Source organism: Narcine bancroftii, chromosome 7 (assembly GCF_036971445.1).
Source record: "Narcine bancroftii isolate sNarBan1 chromosome 7, sNarBan1.hap1, whole genome shotgun sequence".
Classification (NCBI taxonomy): Eukaryota; Metazoa; Chordata; class Chondrichthyes; order Torpediniformes; family Narcinidae; genus Narcine; species Narcine bancroftii.
In genome coordinates this window covers 87040566-87061372 of record NC_091475.1, presented here as the reverse complement: position 1 = coordinate 87061372, position 20807 = coordinate 87040566, and the positions used below count along the sequence as shown (strand labels likewise).

General features: G+C 38.0%; 1 long non-coding RNA gene across 3 annotated transcripts; it reads left to right on the top strand.

Annotated features, from left to right (window-relative positions):
• Positions 1–67: 67 nt before the first annotated feature.
• On the top strand, positions 68–20319 carry LOC138739104 (uncharacterized). Of its 3 annotated transcripts, XR_011342001.1 has the most exons (5): positions 68–351; positions 893–1047; positions 2195–2296; positions 19601–19640; positions 20256–20319. It is a non-coding gene; the product is annotated as an uncharacterized lncRNA (long non-coding RNA). The 3 variants fall into 3 exon arrangements; XR_011342000.1 differs by lacking the exon at positions 20256–20319 and having other exon boundaries at positions 893–949; positions 19601–19873; XR_011341999.1 differs by lacking the exon at positions 20256–20319 and having other exon boundaries at positions 19601–19873.
• The last annotated feature ends 488 nt before the right edge of the window (positions 20320–20807 follow it).

Here is a 20807-nt window from a genome sequence, read left to right as displayed (position 1 = left end):
CATCACAATTGTCCTGGTTGGGGCAGGGGGGGGGGGGGGGGGGGGCGAGTGCAAAAAATCATGGGGGTCTTGCTGATAAACTCTTGGAGAGTACCAGTAAAGTTAGTTGATTGGTTCGGCTTACTCACAGCTTCTGTGTGGTTTGTCTTTTGCTCTCTCCACAGCCCACCGACCACACTCTGGCAATATTGGTCTCCTGGTACTTAAGCAGAATAGAATGGTGCCAGGAAAAAGGCTGCCAGCATTTCTCTCAATTAGTGTTGATGGTGGTCATTTTTTTAAAAAAATGATCTTTAATGTCACGATTATTTGTAGCCTTGTTGTGGAAAGTTTAGGAAGAATAAGGTTCAGGTAATATATTTATTTCCATCACACAAGATCACATCTTTTTGTAGTTAACTGAATGATTATTAAGTCATTAATTCAGCACAAACCACAGGCAGACCTACCCTTTCACTAAATTAAGTTCCAAATTTTGATTTAGCTTTTTGCCTGACAATAAATCCCAGTGTTAGAGCTATTGGCTGTATCATGAAATCATAATTGAAGCTTTGCTACATGTTCTTTTTTATTTCTGATTTAACTAAAATCTACGATGTTTAATCAAGAGGTGGATACCATGGTCATGATAGCAGGATGACCAGACCAGAGGAGGAGATGTTGGGATCAAATGGAAAGTTACTACCAAGCAATGATTACATGTCCTCTAATGAGGGGCCAGCAAGATTAAAATTTGTCTTGGAATTCCTCAAGGCAGCAACTGATAAAGGCATCATTCACAAGAGCTGTATTTATTGAAAGGGCATGGCTTAAAAACCAACAGAAATGTAATCTGTAAAAGACAATTTATCAAAGAGTTTAAAATAATAAGATTCTCTCTTCAAACAACTAGGAACCAATGAAGATCTGTGCAAGTACCATGGGACCTTGGAACAATAGGAAGTCAAAGGTTGAAAACTTTCTGCATTATCTTATGATTTCAACAAAGATGCCTAACAATTCAAAACTTCCATAATATTGAACAGTGCCACACACATCCCAGGAGAGGTACAAAAGGCAATTTGAGGCTGATGCCTAATTTTTTTTTTTGGTGAGCTGAAAGAGGCAAAGAGATTTAAAGTGAGGTTTCTAGGGTATGGGTTCTACAAGCTGAATCCTAGCTAAGGAAGCCATAATTATAATGATAGAATGCAAGTGATCCTCCTGGTCACTAGATGGAGTCAGACTAGTTTGTGGCAGCTTCAGTTGGATTCAAGATGGATGTCTCCACACAGTTCTGAGTGAGTTCTTTAGCTAATAAAGTATAGTTGTTCTAAACTAACCCAAATTTCTTTATTACAATTAAAAAAAATCACATTTTACCAGAAGTATAGACAACAGTTCCCTTATTCTAATATATCCTAATTTCAAAGCATCATCTTCCAAAAGCACGAGTTATGATATTCTGAATGTTGATCTCTTTAATCCAATACATCCAACGCTGAGACTGCTGCTTTATGTAGCTTTAATTTGTTGATAAAAATCAATAAACATTTTGCATAGCCTCGCATTAAGACTTCCATAACGATGAATAATGAAGTATTTACTGTATAATGATAGAGATACAAAATGTATATAATGGTCAAACTTTAAAGAGATACACAGAAAAATTCAAAGAATTTCTTGTGCTCATGCTTCCTCTACGTTGTTGAATAATTTAAAAAAATCATTAGCCTGTGTGGATATTATGACATATTACATCATAGTAATATGGTAAAACTACAAACAATAGTCTCTTAAAGAGAGAGCACAAAATTAACTAAGAGTTTAAAAATGCAAGGTTTTTACCTTAACATTCTGGTCATTGTGGTATGAGCAATGGGTGCCACCGCTGGTGAAAAGAACTAGCAACATTCAATCTCTCTAGAGCACACAATATATGGATCTAACTTTATAGGAGCTCAACTAGAGTTACGAAAAGCAATTCAAACTTGGATATTTAACCCAGCCACAGGATCACATCATGGAGGTGTGTGGGAAAGAATGATTAGATCAATCAGAAATATGAAACCATGCTGCAGCCTTTTTCTAAATAAAACCAAGAAGAGTGATAGCAAATTAATTGAGTATCAGATCATTTTCATTAGATATATGAATTGCATTTACATTTTTGGATTTCAGGATCCTCCACTGAAAATTCTTTTAACTCTTTCAGATTTCGAGGCCAACCTTCTTGAGATCGTGTATGAAATTGATGGCTCGTTTCAGAAGAAAATTGAACTTTTGATCCTCGTGAAGCCATATCTCCATGATTGAGGTAAATACCATTTTCTAACCATATTTATATTCCAAGATATCTTCTGATACTTTTTCTACATAACCCTTGGCATTTTCATATTTCAAAAGAAGAATTTCTCTTGAATTTTCTCTTCAAATTTAGCATACGCTGTTCTGCAAGTATTCTATTATCTGGCATACAAATTTATCTTTACTTCAAAGGTAATGTTGTACTGTAATCACCATCAACATGTTTAACAGAATTCGAAACTAAATCCATAAACTGCTCGTCCTCCTTTGAAGTTCTTGAATAACTGGAGACATTCAGGAAAATCAATTTTAAATTGTTGTTCCCACAGATCATCAAGTGTCACAACTGAAACTCTGTTGACATTCACATTCAACGTCTCCTGATAAATATTCATTTTTCCTCCTAATGCTCCGTTAATCCTCTATCCAAGAAACACTCTCACAGCACAAGCTCCATCATTTTGCCTCCTTATAACTTCTAGAGGTTTGAGATCCTTTGGTACATCTAATCCAATCAACATCTCGATCTTCGAATCAGTCTTGGATAAGCAAACATCTTTTAGATGAGCCCACTGGCTGATATCATCCTGATTATGGTATATTCTCCTTATTCACAGGCATAGTCTTCTGAGTGTATACAATCCAGCAATCTCTAAACCTGAAATTATATTAGTTTCAATGTTCAATGTCTTTTTTTTTAAACTTTATTTAAAATTTTATGACATGAATAAAATAAAAATTACATTTAAAGAAATAATAAAAAATAAGATAATAAAAATTAGAATACTACATCATTAAACTACACAAATTAACCCCCCCCAATAATTATAACACAACATTAATCATCTAATTTAAAATTAGTCCAACCCTCCCCCCCAAAATAAAGAGTGAAGAATTAATTAACAATATTGTAAATAAAATAGAAAAAACCCCACTTACAAAAAAAAGGATAAAACTTAACAACAAAAAAATATCAATACTAAAATAATACCCTTAAACATATATTTAAATCAAACATAATACATGTATTTAACAAATGAAATCCACTTTAAAACTAAGTTCAAATATTAAAATCATATATCAACCACATATCTGTTATACAAAAAATCATAATTAATAATACATAAATACAGAATTTCCATTAATACCGTTTCCTTTATAATTCATCGAGAGAACAAAAAAATGTTCAATGTCTTCAATAAGATCTGTGATCTTTTTCCATGAAGTTTAAGTTTATTCATCAATTCAACAGTACAAAATAATGCGGTACTTTCTGGATCAAGAAATGCGTAGGTCTTCAGTTTGAAGCTCCCTTTTTCAGCTTTAACCTGCGCAGGAACTATTGAGAGGGCTGTCACCTTGACTCACTAAGACTGTCTGAACCGAAGCATCCTAACTGTCTCATTAATCTTGGATTCAGATTGTTTGACTTCCTTCTCAACTTTACTTTGTTGAATATGCAGAAATTTGGGATGTTTTAAATTGCATATATCACAAATGAGTCGCTTAATACGTTTTGCTGATGTGTCCTTTAAACAAGCAGCTAAAACATATTCCATTCTTCTTTAAAAAGGTTAATTTCTTGTCATGCAACTTTTTCTCCTTGTGTCCAACTTGGGTCTCGAGTATATTTGTTTCTTCTGGCTGCATTACCCATTGCTCTGCTGGAAGGTTAGGTGCTAGCCTTTTGGCATGTCATTTTGAGTGACAAATCTTGCAGAAGCCTGAACTAATGCTTTCACTTTGGCCATATTCATAGTATGTTGCTTCTAAAGCTCCAGTCTTTTTTTTTCAATATTCAATAATCTCTTTTGTTCTTCTTGCTGTTTCTTAATTTCAGCTGCTTTCCTCAGTTGCTGATCTTCATTTCAGCTTCTTGCCTGAGTTTCTGATTCTTCATTTGAACCTCTCCATCCTCTAACACACATCTTTTCTCTAGCCACTGTTGTTGTGCACAGACAGTAGCCAAGTCTGCATGTGCCCTAGCATGCATAGCTGATATGCTTGAAGCACATGAAGCTGTACTTGCTCTAGATTCTTTTGAAGACTTTGAAAATCTTCCTTTGATCATAACCTTGGAAATACTATCATCAGGATTCACATCTGAACTTACAGACACTGCTGATTGAGTTTCTATCTTCTGCATTTTGCCTGGTACAGCACCAGTGGGGCTTATATATTCATCTGTACCAGTTACACTAACCTTTAAGCCAGCTAATGAGACCTGCAGTGTCTTGACTGTGTCCTCTTCTTGCTTGGTAGTTGAAACAGTTTCTTCTTTGGCTACTAGTTCCAACCTCCTGCCAAGCACCGTCAGTCTGTCTTGCTGGCTCAATTCAATACAAAAGCTCTTTGAGGGGAGCTGTTTGCTTGAGGACTCCTGATGAGATGACTTCTTATCCATCTTTGGTTCTTCACACTACAACCTGCTTCTTGAGAACTGTAAACACATAGTCCCTTTAAGAAAGTTTCGGCTTGCTGAATTTTCTCTCAATATGTGCACAAACTTTCTTTTCTGTATTGATTTTGTTTATAATAACACACTTCTGTTTTCCAGCCAAAATCTAAAACAAAGCTCTGGCTTATTTTTTCCAAGGTTGCAGTGTCTGGCCAGCTTTTGGCTCAATTTCATTCTAAGCACTTCACAGACAGGTTCTGGTAGTTTCTGAAACATTCTATTAGTACAGCATAGATGCCTATTGCTTAAATCTGGCTGTTATGGTTCTGTTAGAGCCTTTCTTCCGTACAAAGTTCACAATTAAACATTTCTTTGCACAAAATATGGACAACACTTTCCTTATTCTAATATATCCTAATTTCAAAGTATCATCTTCCAAAAGCATGAGCTATGATATTTCAAATTTAGATCTCTTTAATACAATAAATCCAACTCTGTAACTGCTGCTTTATGTAACTTTAATTTGTTGATAAAATGAATAAATATTTTGCATTACTTCACATTAGGATTTCCATAATGATGAATAACAGTATTTACTGTATAATTATAGAGTTATAAAATCTATATAAAGCTCAAGCTTTAAAGGGATATACAGAAAAATTCAAAGAAAAATTTCTCATGCTCACTCTGTCAAAAAATAAGCCTGGGCAGATATTATGACATATTACATCATAGTGACTATGGTAACACTACAAGCAATAATCTCTTGAAGAGATTAACAAAGAGTTAAAAAATGCAGGGATCTAACCTTTACAAGGAGCAAGAATCAATCAATGTAGCAGCAGAAAAATGGAAAGTGTGAAAATCCTGATGCTACAAATTGGACTGGAAATTAGCACCAAAAGTGGAGGCTGTTCAAACAAAAAATCATGCTGTATCTGCAAGCCATTGCACTCTATAGCAAACCAGATGCATGGAAGATTGCTCTGCTATTTACCATGATGGGACCTCAAGGACTAGAGGTTTTCAATATATTTGTTTTTGCTGAGGCAGAATACCAGGTCAAATTTGACAAGGTTATTAAGATGTGTGATGACCACTGTTCACCAAAGAAAAATGAAACATTTGAGAGTGGTGTGTTTCACTCATGCACACAACTGCAGGGAGAGAGCTTTGATACTTTTTTAATGGACATGAAATTAAAAGCAAGAGCATGCAATTTTGGATCACTGCAAGGTTCAATGATCAGTGATCAAAGTGTGTTCAGGATTATTGATAAGAAAGTGAGAGAGATATGGTTGCGAGAGACAGAGCTTACCTTAGCTAGAGCTGTGAAGATATGCCACACCAGTGATTTTGCTCTGCAGCACGTGAAAAAGTTCAGTGACAGTACAAAGGCCAGTGAAAATGAAGGCATAGCCGTAGACACAGTGTCTGTCCAAGCACAAACAATAAAATGAGACATAGGAAACAACAAAATGGATAGACATTAATTTATAAATGATTTGGCACTCAACATGCGCCAAAACAATGCCCTACCCATGGAAAATAATTGCAAAAGGTAGAATTACTATGCAAAGCAATGTTTTTCAAAAGGGAAACAAAACAGGTGAAAGTGTGCACACAATACACACTGGAGAAGAAACTGCTCTCAGCGACACATGGCGGTCATGGTAATGCACAAAGACTATAAGCCATGAGGCACTTAACAGGCAAGCACGAACAGTGTTGAGCAAGATAACTAGGTCGTGTCCTTGCATGAAAATGGAACAAATATTCCTTTTAATCTGGACACAGGAGCAATGGTCAATTTGACCTGTGAGCACGAAATCTGGGCAATGAAGATAAAGCCATATATCCATGCAAATCCTCTACAGCTCAAAGCCTACAATAGGCAGAACATCAACACAAAAGGAACACAAAAATTCACGGTGAAAGTTAAAGATAAAGAGCACTACTTCAGGTTCAGTGTAGCCCCAGATGGACATGAATCAATGCTTGGTGACAAAGCATGTGAAAACTTAAATCTAAGTCAAGAGTGCATACGCACCAGGGAAACTTAATGTGTTAGCTGATGCATTATCCAGGGCAAAGATACAGAGTGAAGCACACAATGAGTGTTCCACAGAGACATGTGAATCTCCATTTGAATCTGATCACTGAATCTCTTTCAAACTCTGACATGAAATCCAAGCAGATCACAGCTGAAACAGAAAAGGACACAGTTCTACAGTAGGTCATCAAGAATCTGAATGAAGATGAATGTCAGCAATACTACCTCAGAGCTGTAATGGACTTCTAATCAGACAGAGCAGGATTGACATTCCTCAATCACTGCGACAAATGATGGTGAAAACAGTGCCAGAGGGATACCTTGGAATGGATGAATGCAAGAGAAGGGCCAGAAATGCTGTTTATTGGCCAGGGATAAACAGTGACAGTTTTTGCAGAATAGTATTAGGCTGTGAGAACTGTTTAAAACATCATGCAAAGGAGACAAAGGAACCCATGATAATAACTGACATACCAGCAGAACCATGGTAGCAAGTTGGGACTGGTCTGTTCCACATGGATCGAAAGAATTATTTGCTGGTTATTGACGATCAACCTATCAGAAGAATACACTGCTTCTTAATATATCTGCTGCTTGTATGATCAAATATAAGAAATCGATCTTTCCAAGATATGTAATTCCTCAAATTGTTTAAGTGACAATGCACCATGCTACAGTTTTTAGAGAATTCCAGAACTTTACAAAAGAGTATGGTTTTCAACATCAGACTTCAAGTCCTCTGCATCCACAGTCAAACAGTAAAGCAGAGAAAAGAGTTCATATAATTAAACAGTTGCTCAAGAAAACACTAGACAGTGGCTCAGATTCTTATCTGGCTCTATTGAGTTACAAAGCTTCACCACTTGAACATAGCATGTCACCCGCTGAACTTCTGATGGGACATAGACTATACACCATACTTCCCTACTCTGCAGGCCCAAACAAGAACAGAGAAGTTAAAGATATTGAACACAAACAAAAGTGTCTGCAAAGGAGACAAAAAGTAAACTATAATGTCAGCAAGAAGCTTAGGGCCATTGGCACAACATGACACAGAAAAACTCAGAGATTCCAACACTTGGGACAGAAGGCTACAGTTCTGGAGGAAGTAAATCCAACATCCTACACTGTCAGAACAGAGGATGGTAAAATCTGAGGAGGAATCGAAATAGCCTGCTGAAAAGGTAAGAGACATTGCAGGAACAGACAAATACAGAAGATCCAGTCTGCACTGCACACCAGTGCTAGACAGTAGTGGACCAGCAAAGCTGACACAAGCACCCATGTTAAGAATATCCATACGTTAGCAAGGCACCTGACAGACTGAATCTTCAAAGGAAAAGAATGGCACACTTAAAAAGTTTGTGCTGGGATGTTTGTTTTTATGTTTTAATTTAAATTGAAATGAATACTGTATTAGTATGTCATGTTGTTAAACATCTCAAGGAAAGGGGATGTAGTGATAGAGTGTTAGTGTTCCTCCTGATGATTAGAGGGAGTCAGAGACTAGTTTGTGGCAGTTTCAGTTGGATTCAAGAAGGTGAGTTCTTTAGCTAATAAAGTATGGTTGCTTTAAAAGAATCCAAGTTTCTTTATTATCATATAAGAAACATCGCAACACTTTGCTCAGAGAACTTTTACTGCTTTCAAGCAAAATGTTGACATTCACCCCAACATTTTTTTTCTCTACAAGATTTTCACCACAAACATTTGATTACAGTATTTTAAATGAAAGGGACTCCCATGGATTTTTCCTTTCACATCTTCAACTACTGCAGTGGAAGAAAAACCAATTCATATGTAGCTGGTTAGCAGTTATATCATTGAGATAATTAAGCAGTTGAAATGTAGAAAGAAATGATCATTTCTGGGAAATCAATCCAGAAATGTGACCATGCTTAAGATTTCCCATTCAGCTCTCCAAATCTGGACAATATTCCCCACAATGTAACTGATGTGGTAATTGGTTGGGGAAGAAGCCAGGCAATTCAAAATGAGATTGCTTCTTGAATAAACATTTATTATTTTAAGCAATGCCTTTCTTACATGGCACATGAAATTAAGATTCATATCAGCTATTATCTCAATGAATAGTGAAAGAGGCTTTGAGGTACTAAAGGACTTGATCTCTACACAGCTATGTTTTATCTTGAACATAAAACAGGCATAGTTCTCACATGCTCATTTGCAGAAAGAGTTAAAGATTTCACGCTGTATTTAAGATGTTTAGATCTCTCTACTCTTGAATATTATAAATTATTTATTTCCATTCAATCAAGAACATTTATTTGGCTCACAAGAATAAACTGTTTGCTACAGTACAACTTATTTTAGAGAGATCGGTCAATTAAATCACCCTGCTGTCAGTCAAGACAAGCCTCTTTATTCCAGATGGATTAACTAGACACAAGACTCTTCTCATGATGAATTTCCTTCTCAGGCATTGAGAAGCCGGTGAATACAGGTCAAAGATCTATTACTAATGAGGAAAGAGAAAAGTTGTCTGTGATGAATAATTCTACAGCAGAATCCTTGCAAATCACCACAGTGCGATTATTTTGAAGTTGACTTCAATTTCCTCCTTCTCTCTCCTGAAGGCATCAACCTAATAATTTCACATCCCCAAAATTTATAGTTTTACTTAAAACTGCACTGCCAACTCACTCCATCCTCACTTTTCATTAGGAAGCAGACATCCTTAAGCTGCATTTTTCTAAATAGAAAGTTTTTAAAAAACTAATCATACTGTTCAGAGACTTCAGATGTGTGTTAGTGGATTTATAATGTTTCCCCATACACCCCCCACTTGAATTTGAGAATACCAGAGTTTTTTTTCTAATGATTTAAAATCAAACAAACAACACAAATTTTTATGTATGTGTAAAGGAATCAGCACCACAAAAAATTTGTCCAAATAATTATTTTTATTTTCCACACTGAGCCAGAATAAATAGCTTTTGTATTTAATTTATTTACTGATTTGGTGCATTGACAGCCAGATCAACACTGCCTGCACACCATTAATTGTCCCGGAGATGATCAGCCATTTTAGAGGTGCAAAAGAACCTTGCGACTGCAAGTTTCTCATTACATTTTGGGCAAGTAAAAATCTTCTCCAAAGGGCACAGGTCATTTTTTGTTGTAATCTAATAACTCTATGGTCATAAAACTGACACTATATTTTAGTTGCAGATTCATTTAATGAATTACATGAATTTAAATACATAGCTCTGGGCCATTAGTCTAAATATCTGGATTTCAATTAGCATAACCAGTTTGCTAGTGCACCTCGATACTTAAATCTGTTCTGTGAAGCCGGATTGAACTGGACCTACATTGATTCTGTGGTGACTTTTGGGCAGTGCACAAAATAAGGCAAGTGGATCAAGGACGCACATAAAGGGAGCATACAAGGGATTGCTAAATCTGCAGTCTGGAACACCTGCAGCAGAAACTCAGCAAATTAAGCAGTATCTGTGAAGGGAAATAAATTATTGATTTTGGGATTTAGGGTCTCAACCTGAATTGGAGACAATTTCTTTCCTTCTTTAGATGCTGCCTGACCTTCTAATTTCCACAGCAATTTTTGTTTTGCCATGTGAAAAAAACAGCAGCCTCCTGTGGGGAAAAAATATGGCCCTTGTGTATCAGTTGGTGGTCTCAGCTCCAATGGACACGCATTGTGATTTTTCTCTGGCATTAAGAGACCAGCAAATACTGGTCGAAGCCCTGTTGCTAATGAGGAAGGAATAAAGGTTGCTCATGGTCCCATGCTGAATAATATAACCAAAGAGGACAACAAGGCATGTACAGCCAGGCTCAACCTTGACAGCCAATTAAAATCAAGCTAATCCATATTTGACTAGTGTAGAGCCCAGAAGATTCTTCTGTCTTCCTCAGGTCCATGAGATGACACACAATATAATTTGGGGTTTTTTAACCTTACTTTGACTGCTAGGGACAATCACAATAAAATCCCAATTGGCTAATCCTGTTAATTATATTAAAATCAGCCATTAATCCATAGGGTTATAAAGCATGAAAATTACAGAGGTACTCAAAAAAAAAAATCAGAACAGCCTTAGATTTAATCAAACCTACATTTCTATGGACTTTGAGCAAGCAATGAGATGTTGGAGGATCTCAACCGGTCAGGCAGCATTAAACATGGAAAAAGGTCCCAACACAAATCGCTGACTGATCATTTCTACCCATAGCTGCTGCCTGACCCACTGAGTACCTCAGAAGTTCATTATTTGCTCAAGATTACAGTGTCTGCAGTTTTTTTTTTAAACAACTCTAATACCTGAAAATTTAAAAAAAATATTCTCATCTCTAAATCTATTTCTTGTAAAGTGTGGAGATAATCAGAACAAGTAATTAATTTTTACTTTGTTATTTAATGGCAGTGAAATTGACCCAATTTATTATCTCTCTCAGCTCATTATCTGGATAGTCTGAGAAGGCAGGTGATGGGCGACTTTATCCGAGGAGCAGAGTTGAGAACAAGGGGCACCTAAGCTTGAAATGAGGTGGAATTTCTTCTCTTACTCATTGAGGCTTTAGAAAAGGTTCAGAAGAGATTTGTTAGAGTAGAGTGCATGAGCCATAAGGAGAAGCTAAACAAACTTGGGTTGGTTTGTTTTTCCTAAGGTCTGATAGAAGTTTATAAAATGAGAGGGATAGATGGGGTAGACAGTCAGAATATTTTTCCTTGAGGGTAAATGCCAAATACTACAGGACTCTATTTAACATATGGGAGAGGGGAGAAATTCAGAGGTATTAACAGTGGCAGATAGAATAGTAATGTTAGTAGGTTTCTAGATAGACACACAAATATGCAGGAAATAGAAGGATTTGGATCACGTGCAGGTAGCAGTGATTTGGTTTAATTTAGCATCTGTTTGACACATGCATAGTAAGTCAAGGCCCATGCATTTGATTGTTTTATAAGAACTGATAGACATGAGAGAAAGTTGCAGGGCTAAACAAAAACTGATAGGGAGTGAACAAGGATCCAATAGAGTCAACAGCCACCTATGTAGTAGTACACAAGATGAGAGGCCAATAAAGTCTTGCAATTCTGCTTTTTCTAAGTAATATCTGTCAAAAGGTACTTCAACAAAGAACTGAACATGAGAATGATTATTTTTTAAGTGTCAAACACACAATCTTTTAATCTTTGTTCTCTTATTTCCCCAATTGTCAAATTGTGATGCATCTTTTGCAACTGATCGAATAATGAATGGTGTTTAAAACACATCTACTGGAAAAAAAATCTTTAACTAAAATCTGTGGGCTATCTTCCAAGAAATTCAAATCGACAGAGCACCGAGAGACCATTCTCTCCATTATGACTCTGTTCTTCTTCAATCAGTCTTCTCCTTTTAAGTATTTACACAGTTTTCATCTGAATGGTAATATTCAATGATAATACAAATACAAAGCAAAAAATCAGGAGGGCATTTGGCCCTATTACCTGTACCACTCTCACTTTTTTTAATCCTCAAACTTCAGTATCACAATCACATTTTCTTCAATGTCGCTAAAATAAACTGCATGTTTCTGCCTTGAACAAGCTCGACAGATTAAGCCTCTGCAGTCTTCCTGGGTAAAGAATTTCAAAGATTCAGATTGTCCTAAATGAAAAAGTGTCACCTTACAGTCCTGAAAGGACGCCTTATTTTGAGACCATATCCAAGTCTGTAAGCAATATTCCAGGCATAGTCTCACTAAGTCATTATTTCATTGGATTAAGGAATCTTTAACCATGCCCTCAAATTCTCTTGCAATGAAAGGCAATATATCATTTGCCTCCAAATTGCTAGCTGTTAACTTTTACTGATGTGTACAAGGATTCTCAGAATAGCCACACGTTTCAAAGTTGACCTATTTTTTTTCACTAGAGGGAGAGTTCACATTATTTTCAGTCATATCCTCACCCACTTATTTCACCATTTTCTATTCTTGTGAATCCTGTGTATCCTATTCAGAACACACATCCCACCATCATTACCAAACATATATTTGTTCCTTCATCAATACTATTGATATTGATTGTGAACAGCTAGATCTGGCTATGCCCACTAATCACAGCATCACAGACCCAAAATGGCCCAATTCTATTCAGTGTTTTTGGTCCATTGCACAATCCTCAGTCCCTCAGTGAGGTGTTGCACCCATTCTGACAAGCTCCAATTTTGTTTCATTAACTGTTTGGGTGGAACCCAGAAATCTTCATAAAAATCCACTAGTTTTCCCTTTACTTTTCTGATCGTTGCAACCTCAATAAACTAATGTCAAAGTAACTTCTCTTTAATCTTTTCTGACTTTGCCCAGTACCATTGTCATCTTAAGCCCACTTGTTGATGCTTGTTTCATAATAAATTCATGCATAATAAAAAATTACCCATCACTGATGTCAGACTAAATAATCTATGCATTTTATTTTTTCAAAACCATGGGGATCTACTGCTGTTCTGCTAGCGGATTCCAGATTTGAACAAATAAATCTTAGCTTGGCTTTTTTTCTGCAACTTAAATCTGCACCACTGTTTACCAACTCAGCTGCCCATTGGTTAAATGAAATACAAGGACAACGACATTCATGGATCATGCAAATCTAAAGGAAGAAAATGCAAATTTAATGCAAATTCTCTATTGGATTTTGATTAATGTCACTCAGAATTTACAAGAACAAAAAGAAGAAAATATCCAGTCATGTTTTTGAGCTACATTTGACCAATTCCTGTTGGATAGCATATAGAAATATTCCACCATCTGACAGTCTAATGCAAACTCTATTCACCATTTATGATCTACACCACTCTCTCTGCCATCAGTCTCAGAATGAAGTCATTAGCTCAAATCCTGATGTTTTTCTCACTGCAGATAAATTTTGCTTACCATACAGGCATGACCATCAATCTCTACATCTGTTACATGATCCAGCCATATTCCTTCCTTAACATCACCCATGACTATTAACCCCAGCTTTAACGTTTTCAATGCACTCCCATCTAGTCTGTGTGTTGTCTTCTCAGTAAACAAGGTTCTTAAAAATTCTGCTGTGTTTCTCAAAACCAGCAATTCTATCAAAAAAAGCCAAGAATAACTTACCCATTATTCCTGTTCACTGACCTAAACTGGTTCCTAATTAAATACAATGTCTCATAATCTTCGACATTTTAAAACTATAACTTCATTATTTCCCATCCCTCAAAACTAGTCAAGACTTTAATTCCTGCCTTGTAATAATCCCCAAATATAACTTTACGCCAGCTACCAAGACAAATCACAGTATTGCCCCTTAAAACCTGCCTTGATGAATCTTTGTTTGTATAATTCAGTGTTCCCTTGTGTTGCTCTTTGTCACTTTTTGTATAATGACACTCCTCTGAAGTTTATGATATCTTGTTATGTTTAACAAGATACATGAAGACAAATGATTGTGTCATTTTCTTTGAATTACTTTACATTGTTGAACAGAAGAGTAATGATGTTTTATTTTTGACAGAGAAAATGATAAGTGCAAGGGATAAAGGGATAGAGGAATACAATTCATGCAGAAAATGATGCTCATGTGGAGCAGATGTCGGAGGAGTGCCATTGGCCAACAACCTATCACTATGCCACTATGTGTGTTCCAGTGCTCTAGAACATTCTGAATTGCAACAAATTATTTAGCTTTACATGCGCCTCCCCTCCTCCATCCTGCCTTAAATCTCCATCCACTGGTTACCAACTCAACTGCTCATTGGTTACTACAGGCTCTTAGAACAATTACATTCATATTACACAATCTTGCACTAAAGGAAGATGACACAAAGGTAATATCAGTCAGAGATTGAATCTTGATTAATGCCATTGTTTGCTCACAATTTGCAAGGAAAATCAGAATGGCATGACAAAACAAGACAGCCAATCATGAGAAAAATGAACACAATTCAGAGAAAGATTTCTGATTTATTGTCAGAGTACATACAAGACATCACATACAACTCTGAGATTCAATTTTCCTGTGGGCACAGCAGAATTACCCCTAATTGGTAGTGGAAAAAATAAACTGCACACAGTGTGAACATGTAAACAATCAAAAGAACTGTAAACAGATAATGAATGTAAATAAACTGACTATGCAATACTGGGAGAGCAAAAAAAAGCAATCAATAAACTGGAAAACTAAGAGTCCTTAAATAAGTCCCCGACTGAATTTGTTGTTGAGGAGTCTGATGGTAGAGGGGTAGCATCCGTTCCTGAACCTAGTGATGCAAGTTTTATGGCACTTTTACCTCTTTCCTGATGGCAGCAGCAAGAACAGAGCATGGGTGGTGTGGGTCTTTGATGATTGCTGCTGCCCTCCAACGGCAATGTTTGCTTTCGACGTACTCAATAGTGAAGAGGGTTTTACCCTGATGTCCTGGGGTGTGTCCACTACCTTTTGGAGGGCTTTACACTCAAGGGCATTGGTGTTCCCATACTAGACCGCAATGCAGCCGGTCAGCAAACTTTCCACCACACATCTATAGAAATTTGCCAGGGTTTCTGATATCATACCAAACCTCCGCAAACTTCTGAGGAGGAGGGAGGTGAGGGGGAATATAGAAGAGAGAAGAAAACAGTCACATCCCAAAATCTAATGGGATAATTTTTTAGTGGAGAGGGACAACAAACCCAATCTCGTGAATACTTGCAAGTGAGTTTGGTCAATGTCACTCCATTTCTGAGAGCAACATCAAGTGGTGATCATTATAGAGGATGGAATTAATGAAAATCATATGAAAATATAGCCCAAAGCATTTTTATTATACGAGGAGAAATTATTATTCTATGCCTGATTCAATACCAAAACACAATGGAACACAATTCTACCCTTTCCTCCACTTAAACATTCATTGATGAATGAACAAGTACTTTTATTAATGTCCATATGACTATTAATAAAAGTCATCTTTTAGCTTCTAGAGTTTTTTTAATTTGTTATATTTAATACAAGTTTGGAAAAATAATAAAATGTCTTCATGAAGAAATTAAAGGCAAGTTGACAATTTCAATTGCAATGAAAAGTTAAGAGTTAAACTTTTTCTTTGATCAATTCCACATGTGGCAGGAATCCTTTTATTAAAATGCCACTAAAATGGAACCTGAAGACTAAAGATTAAGACAACTGGTTTAAATTTAAATTCCAGATGATACCTAACCTGTTGATTTTTTTCTAGTACTGTGTTTCACATAAAAGGTGTTGCAGGTACACGATCCTTTATCCAGAAAGCTCCAAAATCTGGCAAGTGGGGACCTGCAGTTGGGGGAGGCAGCCGAGGGACCGGCGGTTGGGGGAGATACGGAAGCAGAATTTGGGTGGGCTTTCCAAAATCCAGAAAAATCAGAAATTTCAGAACACACTGTCCCCCAAGGTTTCCAGATAAAGGATTGTGTACCTGTATATGCATCCACCTTACTGAAAATCTCCTTTTATTATTTCTGTAGGATTGTACTAACTTTACTGACCCTATAACTTTACAGGTATTTACTTTGGCTCCTCTTTACTCACTGGCTTCAAATTAATCTCTGATTATATGATGTACATGAAATGGCAGCAAACAGTACAGGCTGGAAGGTTATATTTGTTATTTTTAAGTACTGAGATAAATGGACAAACCACGTCTGGATAGTAATAGATAATCAAACCAAGTTCATATTTTGCACCTTCACATGTTGAGTATTCCACAATATTAGACAGTCAAAATTAGTCATAAATGATAATTACAAAGTTAAATGACCTATCCAGGTTCACCATGTAGAAGCACAGGAGACACAAACCATACCGTGCAGAACACAAAGTAGTGAATGGAAACAGGGAGGTGATTCCACTGTTTAATACAAGTTGCAGACAATAGAGCAAACAATGAACAGGTGGAGGGACTCAGAGATTAAATAGACAGTCACAGGTTTGAGTCAAGATCCGTTATCCATTATGTGGAAGGGGGATGTTTCGCAGCCAACTTCCTTTCCTGCTTTAGTCTTGATAAAGGAGACCAACCCAAAACATTAACTGAGATTGATCATTTATACCCATGGAAGCCACCTGAGCTGTTAAATCCCTTGGCTTCTCATTGTTTGCTCAAGTTTACTGTATCATCAGTTTCTTATATACCTGAGGGTAAACCTCTTCTATTTAAGTGTAATTACTCTGAAGATATCAGCACTGGGTATCAACATATACATCTCTCATTGAGGCATTTTAAAATAATGTCTGGACAGGTGAGAGAAAATCCTCTGCCCCAGAGTACACATTGTCCGCTTGAGAATGCAGCATCTACATCTCTGTTGACTTGAGTTTGACACTTATCAGAAGCTTTGGGAACAGAGTTTACATAATATTCAGAATAAGTGAGCAGACGTTTGGCTTTCAATTATGCCTCTTTGCGAGATGCAGGAGTCGACCCAGAAAGTTTTGGCATGGCCAATAGAAGCTGTAAACGCGTTTACAGGTTAATTTGTGATGGTCCTTCCACTGCTGTGGATAGAGCCCCAGGTCCAGCATATTACCCAAAGTACTGCAAGGCCAAATACGAGCACCAAACAACTAATTTAATCCATAGGGACCTTTAAAGTTAGTTCTGTTGAGTTGAAATCTGAAGTTTTACCTGTGCACACATCGGTCCTCGGCTCCCTTGCAACAATCGATGGTGGCCAATTCTTCCCTCATTTCTTCCAGCGAGGGCTTGCTCTCCCTGGTGAACTCCAGACTGGGCACCTCTTCCAACGTCTCCATGTAAAAGACGGCTCGCTGCTGTGCGTGGCTTTCCACGGTACCGGCAGCCCTGCAAGGTGCCGGCAACAGAATGCCATTGCTTTTCTTCCAGAAACTCGCTTTGTCCTGGCTGTGGTTCTTCAGTCGGCACTGGCTGTTGCCCCAGTGCTCGCACCCTTCCTGAGCTTGCAGGTAGCCGCTGTTGGCCGGGTTGGGCGACGGGTGGCTGAACAACTTCCAGCGGAGACGCAGCATGTGCTTCACGTCGAACTCTTTCCTCCCGGAGCCCGACATCCTTCCCTCGGTCGCTCAACTCTTGCAACTTCCAAAGGATGTCCCGGAGGCGGGCAAGTGTGATCAGCAAAGTTCGGCTCAAGACTATATTCGCGCTGCCTGCTTCAACGTGAAGCCTCTCATCCCTCCCACCCACCCTCTCAAAGCCGCAATCGATACAAATCTCGAGGTTTACCCAACCAGGCACAAATCACTTTTATTAGCTGCTCCACAGCTGGAGAGCGGGAGGATTTGCACCCTTGCAAACGCGCAGAAAGATGAGCTGGTGACCGATATCATCTCTGGAGCTCTCACCACACTCGTACGTCTCCTACAGGTGCTGAAGGCAGTAGAATGAGTAGATAAAGCCTGCACATAACTGTGGCCAGGGATCTCGGAACCAGTTTTCTCTCTCTCTCTCTTTCTCTCTATCTCTCCCACCCCCCTCCCCTTTCCTTTCCTCTCCCCTCCCCTCCCCTCTGTCTGAACCCTTCAAACGAGTCCCATTTGGTTCATTCTGTCCTCCTATTGCATCAGCTTTAATAGCCCCCTGGGTTGGTTTGACAAAGTCAGGTCTGCCAGATACATCAAATCAGTAATCCGGGTTTATAAGACCACTTCACTGGTCGAAGGAGGTCACAGCTTGCGCAGCGAGCGTTTTAAAACGGAGCCAGCGAGCTCAGCCCCAAGGAGGATGAAGCTCTCCTCTTGAAACAAAACAAAAACAACACCCTGCCATAGGGCGAATAGACCTTTTTGCAGAAGTCGGTGGATTTCTCAACGCTTCGCCGCAGTCTCACTGCAAGCTGCATGCCTCTGAACAGTGGGAAGATTCATTACAGGGCGATCAGGTCGCTCACTAACGAGGGAGGGAGGGACTGGGAGTTGGGACATCGCCGGATCGTCTCTGCCGCAAAGGTCATTTGCCGCTCAGATGAGCATCTCGTTCATTTCACTATTCCCGAACCCTGACGAAATAGCACAACGGGGAAAGCGGTGCAAGTGGCAGAAAGCAGAGAGTAAGTTCGCTGCCTGACGGAGCTAGACGGCAGTTTGAGGCAGCATGGGGAGGGAAGATGACCAGCTCCCCTGGACGAGTGGGCTCGACTCATCGAAAGGCATTTAAATCACCTTTCAGGAAGTCTGTCGCCGAGATAATGAACCAGTTCACATTCATTCTGTGGGAGTCTTTTCAGTATCAACAAGCAATGTCATGTTACCACCGTGAGAGATGTCATTAGAATAGTTGTTTTGGCTATTTTGCGAGTGATTCCTCCTTCCTTTATTAAGTTAATTCTTCCATAAATCAATTCAGAATTAAAGTTTTTTTTCCTCTCTCGCACGCATTTTACCCATTATCAGCATTTTAAAGGCGAACGACATTGTATTGGGGATTTCAATCTCCAATCGGGATTTTAGGTGATTTGTATATCTCGATATTAAAAATCTCATAAGGATATTTCACTCTTTTTGAGAATGTATAATTGACATGATTCATTCTGTTTTGCATTACACAAAAAGATAATTAATTATTGTATATCGTTTAGATATCTCCATCAAATTGATAAAATGTTTTAAAAGAAAACTGAAAAATGTCCAAAGTTCAGATTTATTGTTGGAGTATATACATGACATCACATACAACCCTGTGATTCTTTTTCCTATAGGCCAGACAAAATTTCTACTTGCTGCACACTGTACTCAAGAAAAAATATCATTTTAGTGGATACACGAGAGAAATGTAAACATACTGTGCAATAGAGAAAGTAATAAATGTTCAGTAATAAATAATGTGCCAAGTACAAGTCTTAAATGAGTCTCTGCATTTGTTGTTTAGAAATCTGATGGTGGAAGGGGAGCTACTGTTCCTGAACCTGGTATGTGTCCTATAGCTCCAATGTCTCTTTCCTGATGTCATAATGAACTTCCGCAACTCCTGAGGAAGTGAAGGTGCTGACGGGCTTTCTTCATGATTGCATTACTATGTTGGGTCCAGGAAAAGTCCTCCAAGATAGTGTCACCCAGAAATTTAAATTTGCTCACCCTTTCCATCTCTGATCCCCTAATAAGCACTGAATCATTTGTACACCTGTTTATTTTTGCTTCCTAAAGTCCACAATTGGCTCCTTGATTTTGGTGACATTGTGTGAATTTTTTGTTTATACACCATTCAGCCAAGTTTTCAATCTCACTCCTGTATGCTAACTCATCACCTCTTTTTATAGAGCCCACTACTGTGGTATTGTCAGGAAATTTTCTGATTCAGTTATCATACCAAGCCACAGTCATAGGTGTGAGAGCAGGGAGCTAAGTATGTAGAGGAGATATTCATGTCAATCTGGATTAATTGGGATCTAGATGTGAGAAAATCCAGGTCCAGTTACACGGTAGTGTATTGAGGCCCATGTCTTTGAGCTTTGAGGGATGATTGTGTTGAATACTGAACTGTCGTCGATAAAACGCATCCTGATATATGTATCTCTGCTGTCTAGGTGTTCCAGGGAGCCAGTGAGATGGCATTGGACATAGTCCTAGTAAGCAAGACCATATTGCCACTCAGATAGGCATTAAAGTGCTTCAACACCAAACTCTTAATTATTCTGATCATTTGTATTTTTGTCTTTGCTCCTCTAATTATCCAAATGAGATCATAGTTGCCATAACAATTTGGTTGATTCAAGTTGCACCTGAAGGACTTATTTTGTGCTTCTGGAAAGAGAGTTTCAGGGTAAAGAAGGTGTAGTGACAAAGTATGTTACTGGGTGAACCAGAACAAACCTTTTCTTAAAAACACATCTCCAGCAAGATAGTAGAGATTCTAAAGAACAAATTGTACCCAAAGCTTCAAATGAAGAGAGAAGGATAACCCCTGAGCCATCTATAATAGTAGTAATAAGCTTACTAATTAAAAAAAAACTGCCTAGAGCCTTTGAAGCAAGATCTTAGGATAAAAGTATAAACCTCTCTGAAAGTGGCAATATAGGTAGACAGAGGGGTGAAGGTGAATGGTACGGTTCCCTTTATTGGCTGAGGCAGTGAGCAAA